Source organism: Bison bison, unplaced genomic scaffold, assembly GCF_000754665.1.
Source record: "Bison bison bison isolate TAMUID 2011002044 unplaced genomic scaffold, Bison_UMD1.0 scf7180017864213, whole genome shotgun sequence".
Taxonomy (NCBI): domain Eukaryota; kingdom Metazoa; phylum Chordata; class Mammalia; order Artiodactyla; family Bovidae; genus Bison; species Bison bison.
The window spans coordinates 5,770,451-5,776,471 of NW_011494785.1; positions in this window are offsets into that span (position 1 = coordinate 5,770,451).

A 6,021-nucleotide genomic window follows, 5' to 3' on the forward strand; every position below is an offset into this window, starting at 1 on the left:
GTGGCTCAACCCCCCAGCCCCAACCCCATCTCCTGCTGCCCCAGAGCCTCCCTTCGGGGTGAGCAGAGAGGCCAGGCACTGGGAGCCCTGTTGGGAGTGCGGCTCTGTGCTGCGTTGCCCCACAGGGCCACCCCCGTTCAGGGCCCGTGCACTCTTCCTGACCAGAACTAGCCTGGGAGGAGGTCCTGGGGCGGCATTGCCCTGGGACCGCTGCCACCTGTCAGGGACCTGGAGGACTCCTGTCCACCACTCACCTTAGAGTCGTTATGTTAGAAACCGACTTCCCCAGACCCAGGAGAGAGAAAAGATCCAGAGAGCAAACAAGAGCCTTATGGAATGTTTCTGGCCTTGAGTTTTTCCCCTCCTGTAAGAAGAGCTGTTGGCTAAAACTTAGTAGGCTGAAGACAGGTGGAGGCCGAGTGGCAACAGACGCGTGGACTCCTGTTCAGAACCTTTTCTTGTCCCGCCTTCAAAGTGAGACTAGTGCTGCCGTGTCCATCTGCCTCCCTGGGGCCCTCGCGCCTGTCGTCAGCAGGGCGTCCTCCCTGGGCGGGGCTGGGTGACTCTCAGAAGGCTGCCTTTCGTGTGGACTGAGTACCTTCAGCCCCTGGCCAGCTTGGCCCCTAGACCCCAGGAGCGTCCTTGTGACTTGTGCTGGTTCCTGCCAGTTCCAGGAGTGGGCCGCGTAGGCTCAGGGTTTTCTCGCTTTTTGAAAGTTTCCATCTCAGCCACACACACAGCTCTCAGGTCCTGGTTTGGATTCTCCCAGGATCCCTCAGCCAGCAGCCCCAAGGCAGGGACCTTTGGAGAGCGGCTGCGGCCAGTGAGTCAGAGCCCAGGGGAAGGGCCAGGGTGCCCCCAAGGAGAGCGGGGCGCTGGGAGGCGGGCTGTTCAGCCTCTGCCCCTTGGGTGCGGGTTCCCCTGCCAGGGGCTGGCCCTCAACTGAGACTTGGTTCCTCCTGTTCTGGGTCTGGACTCTCCCTGGGGTGCTGGGCCTTCCCTGCTGTGTCCTCATGTGAGGCGGGTGCGAGCCTGACCTCCAGCTGCTCCATCCTCCTGTGCTTCATGGGCCCGGGCCGAGCAGATGGTCAGCGGCATCGCCGCCTGGTCTCTCCCTCGCTGAGCCCTGGTGGCTGATATGGGAAAGCCTCTTAAAACCAGCTGAGTGTCCTGTGTGTTTGGAGAGGGTGGTGGGCCCGGGAGTGAGGCACTGAACGCTGCCCCCAGCTGGGCCCACGCCCGCTCTCCTGCTGCAGATTCCTGTGCATGATCCTGGCCAGTACTGGGAAGGGGAATGCTATTTATTTTTATATTGTGTATATTTTGTCTGGTCTGCTGATCCCCTGTTTCACTGAGAGCCACACTTACCTCAGTACTTAGTTCTATACTGTGTGTTGGATAATTTTTTAAAACAACTGTTTAAAAATCTTTTTGATCCTTGGAGGTCTGTAGATTTATTTCCATATGAATTGGTTATTTTGTATAAAGTACATTCTTAAAAGAGCAGGGTGATGTGTGAGTTGTGTGTGTCCCATGTCACTGTCGTCTTTTATCGTCGAGGCAAAGTCCCACCAGGACAGAGGTTTGAGGCCCAGTGCCCGCCGCCCAGAGAGGCGGCCCCCTCGGCCCACTCAGTCACCGAAGGCCCCGTGTGGATTGTGGGGAGCGGGGGTGCTCCATGGAGAACCGCTGGCTGGCAGGCCTCAGCAGCGTGGGGATTGTACACACTGCCTAGCCAGGCGTGTGGGGCCCCAGGGACACCCTCACCGCCCAGGCCCGGGCATGAACCCCACCTTCCCGACACCCGCACTGGGGCCCGTGGGTAACATGCTGCTGGGGCCGGGAGGGCAGTGGGCAGCTCCAGCAGGGCGAAGCCCTGTGAACAGCAGCGTGCTCTGGGAGGGTTTTTGTTGTTGGGGTTGGGGGAGGAGGAGTTGGCCACCTTCTTATCAGGTGGCTGTAAGCCGTTAAGACACTGGAGGTTCCTGGTCGGCCTTATCCTTAAACCATGGGCCTCGTTAGTGATCTCTTGCTTCCTGGGCCGGGACCCTGTGGCCCGCGGGTGTGTGTGGTCACGTTGTCCCCCTTGGTATGTTGTCGTTGAGTTGGCTGATGCAGTCATGAGACTGCATTCCTGCCATCCTCACAGTGTCGTCAGTCCCCCACGCTTTCCTGTAAAGTTCTACATCAGTCATTTAAACAAAAGTAACTTTAAAGTGGACTTCATGCATAAACCTCAATTTTGACATGAAGCCAGCCGGAGCGTTTGTCTCACTTGATTCTGAGTCTCCTTGGCCTGGGTTGGAGGAGTGGGGGCAGGCGGCTGGGACCCTGGCCCCTTTGCTGTCCTGATGAGTGGGCCCCTGTGGACTAGCACCACACCCTGAACACAGGTCCAGTTGGGTTCTGACTTTTGGATTCCCAGCTGCAACTTCTCTCGCCGTGACATGAATCTCTTCACCAAAGGCCAGAATGTTCTGATAGTTTTAGGCAGAGCTTAGCTGAGTCCCTCAGGGTATGTTTCCCAGGTCTGTCTCCTTGAGACCAAAACAGAGTCTTCCCACTGGTCAGCTCTGGAGTCTGGTTCCGTGGAACGTGTTAGTTAATCTACCCCATTTTCAGAATTACTGTTTGACCTTTACACTTGTTAAGCCCCGGGTGTACCATCCCCAACACCCTTGCTTGCTTCAGATTGGCACAAGAAACAAGAGTTGGTGGGGAGGAACCAGGGAAGAGACAGGAAGCCAGTCGTGAGTGAAGAGTGGGTTGGTCTCAGTTCTGGTGGAGCTTGCTGTTTGATGTCTGGAAACATGCAAAGGTTCCCTCGTATTGAACAGTAATGACTTTTGTCTCTAATCCTCTCCGTCACTGGGAGGAAAGGTGGCTGAGTTTGATAAATGGGGAGCACCTCTAGGGTGAGATTCACCCAGGGCTGGGCCCTCAGAGGCGACCTTCACCCTGAACCCTTCTGGAGAGGCCTCTGGGAGGGGGGCCTCTGGGCTGCGGGCCCAGGCTATCCCCTCCCCCAAACACTAGGCCCTGAAAGGGCCGTGTGGCTTTCCTTTGGGTTTTTTATTATTTAAATATTTATGTATTTTGGGCTGTGCTGGGTCTTAGGTTGTACCAGTTTTGTTCCCCTTCTGCAACCCAGGCTCACTGTTTGTTGCCGTGGGTGATTTTAACCAAACTCTGCAGTGAGAGAGGGACTGTGAGAGAATAGCCAGGAAGGCAGCTGTGGTGTTCTGAGCCTGTCCCTTGGCGTTCAGGGTGATGCGGGTACCACGCAGCTGCCTTCAAGAAATCTCTCAGTTTGGAAAAGCACTGCCCGCTTCTCAGAGCTTGGGTCTGAAGCTTCTTCCAGAGGGTGGCAGGATGACAGTTGTTTTTGAGAGCCCTGCAGTTGGTCCTTGGAGCATGTCCAAGGCTTGATTTGGCAGGAGGAAAGCACGTTGCATCCCAGCCCCAGGAACTAAGATGTCACTTCTCACCATTTATGGAACGAAGGCTCTTCTGCGCACCTGTAATCGGTCACTCACAGGACAGAAAGGGGGACGCGACTTCCCTGCAGACCTCACAGTAAAGGGAGGCGAACAGGGCAAGAGGCTGGACGCCATCAACATGTGAGCAGAACGCATTACCCATCCGCCTGTCCATGGCGGGTCAGGAGAGAAGTGGGCGTGTGTGCATGCATGGTAACCTTGACTGGAGAGAAGCATGTGTGTGCACGCACTGACCCTGACTGGGGCTACTCCCCAGGGGCCAGTCTCTGCTCCATTCCTGGCTGGTTCTGTTCTGGCTCCCCTGAGCCTCGTTCTGGCTTGAATCTCTCTCCCAAGCCTGTGCCGCCACCCGCTGCGCCCCCCTCCTCCCCGCCCCGGTCCTCACGGCCACTGGGCAAGTGGCCCAGCGGGGCCAGGGTGAGCCAGCCGCTGCCCAGCCTTGCCCGTCTTCCAGGGCCCTGCACCCTGATACGCACGCCTGCCCCCACATGCCTGCCTTTGTAGGTTTCCTGTCCACACTGGTTCTGCAGCTGCATCTTGGCCAAGTCAGTGGGGACACACAGGTCGCCCCCCCGAGTCCTGCCATGCCTCCACTGATGTGCTTTGCTGAGACACTCGGCCCAGGGCGCACAGGGGCACAGTGAGCCGTGTGGCCAGGACGGAATCCAAGGGGGAGAGGAGCACAGGGAGGAGTGGACGCTCCTCAGCCCTGGCCCTGCAGGTGTTCCAACGCCCCCCTCCTCCACCCTGGCCCCAGCAGCCCCCATAGCCACCCCTGCCCCCCAACAGCTGAGTCGTCTACCAGCCCCACGGGGAGGCCGGGGTCTTCTGTAAGGGAGCCAGCTCTGTGCTTCGGGGTTCAGCTCCCTCAGGGCAGCCTCTGGGCTCTCTGACTGGTCCCTACCACCTGAGCTACATGTAAAAGCTTTCAAAAAGTATTTCAATTTCATTTCAGGCTTAAGGTCAGAACTGAGTGTGACCTGTTTACTTAAATCATAGCCTGCCTCTGATCCCATGCTATTTGCTTAAACACACTGGTGGCTTAAACCGTTACCTGCGTCTAACCCTGTTCCCCTTGCTATGTGTTTGGTGAATGAGAGCCACCGTCAACAGTTAAGAACGCGCACTTCCAACAAGGTGTCCACTGAGCAGAAAAGCAGCATGTTTAGAGCTTGCAATGATCTGCTTGTGGCCACACTTTACCTCGTGTGGGTCCTGTATCTGGGAGTCTGGGAGACAGGCTCCTTGGAACCCAGTGGAACGTCACTCTTTTAGGTAGAGGCAGGCACTTGAGAAGGGGTAACTGACGGGACTTTGGTAAAGTCTTGTTTGTGGAAACAGACAGACTGTGACTTAGGTTTTGTAGGCTGAGAAGCTGCAGTGCCAACAATCACACGGCACCCAGGGCACTGGGGACATTCTCCCATGGGTCTGGGAAGGCGTTTCTCTCACATCCTGGTTGGATATCATCAGAGAGGCTCTGGGGCCGCCACTCCAGCTGCCCACATGCTCGGTCTGCCCTCTTCTGGGAACTTGTGGGCCTTGGAATCAAAATGTCAGAAGAAACTGGGTGCTGGGAGGAGGTCCTGGTATCTGGAGAGCCTGTCTTCGTTACCGGGTGGCCAGCATGTTGTGGGCATCTCCAGGGGCTTTGTTTTGGGGGAGAAAACCGCAATCAGTGGTTTTCTGAAAGGGTGACGTCGACTCGGAAAAGGTGGGCCTAGTGCCAGGCACTGCTGTCCAAGTCTGGACGGGAAGCCTGCAGGAAGAGACAGACGGGTCCTCGGATGCCGGGAGTAAACCCTGGGGAAGCCGACAGTGACCTGGCTCTGGACAAAGGTTCAAGAGGGGAGGGGTGGACAGGAGACGCCAGGTGTGGGAACAAGGTGACCTGAGGACCCAGAGAGTGTGAACACTTTCCCCTTAGTGTCCCCAGCCAGGGACACACACCAAGATTATTGTGCTGTGAGAAATGGACACAAGGCTGGACTGAGGGGCTGATATGGCCATGCTCTGAGTGTGAAGGCAAAGCCATGGGACCCACATAGCCGCCCCTCGGGATGTTACAATCGGGCTTAGTTTGGAGAACTGGTTGCGTGTCATCTCAAGGGTACATACATGTAAGACAGAAGTAACTTGTAGGACCTGCACCAGGCAGCTCGTGAGGAGTTCAGGCACAGGCCAAGTGGATCGATAAAAAGAAAGGGGGCCTCAGTAAAACAGAAGAGCCCCCCGACTCACCGGGACCCCAGTGTTCCAGAACCTCACTGGCTGGAGCTGGTCCCTGTGGCTGCAGATGCCCCCGACCCTCACCATTCCCTTCCGGGGGGCAGTGACCTGACCTTGTTCCCTGTGGAGAAGGCCATCAAGTTGGCAGCCAGTGACTTCTTCCAGTAGCAGTTCCCGCAAGGCGGGTGCATCGTGCTCTGTTTCTGTATGGTGGTGGGAGCTAGTGGCCGCCGGGCCTCAGTTCACGTGTCTGCACACGTAAATGTGCATTTGGAGGTTCGAGACCGGCCAT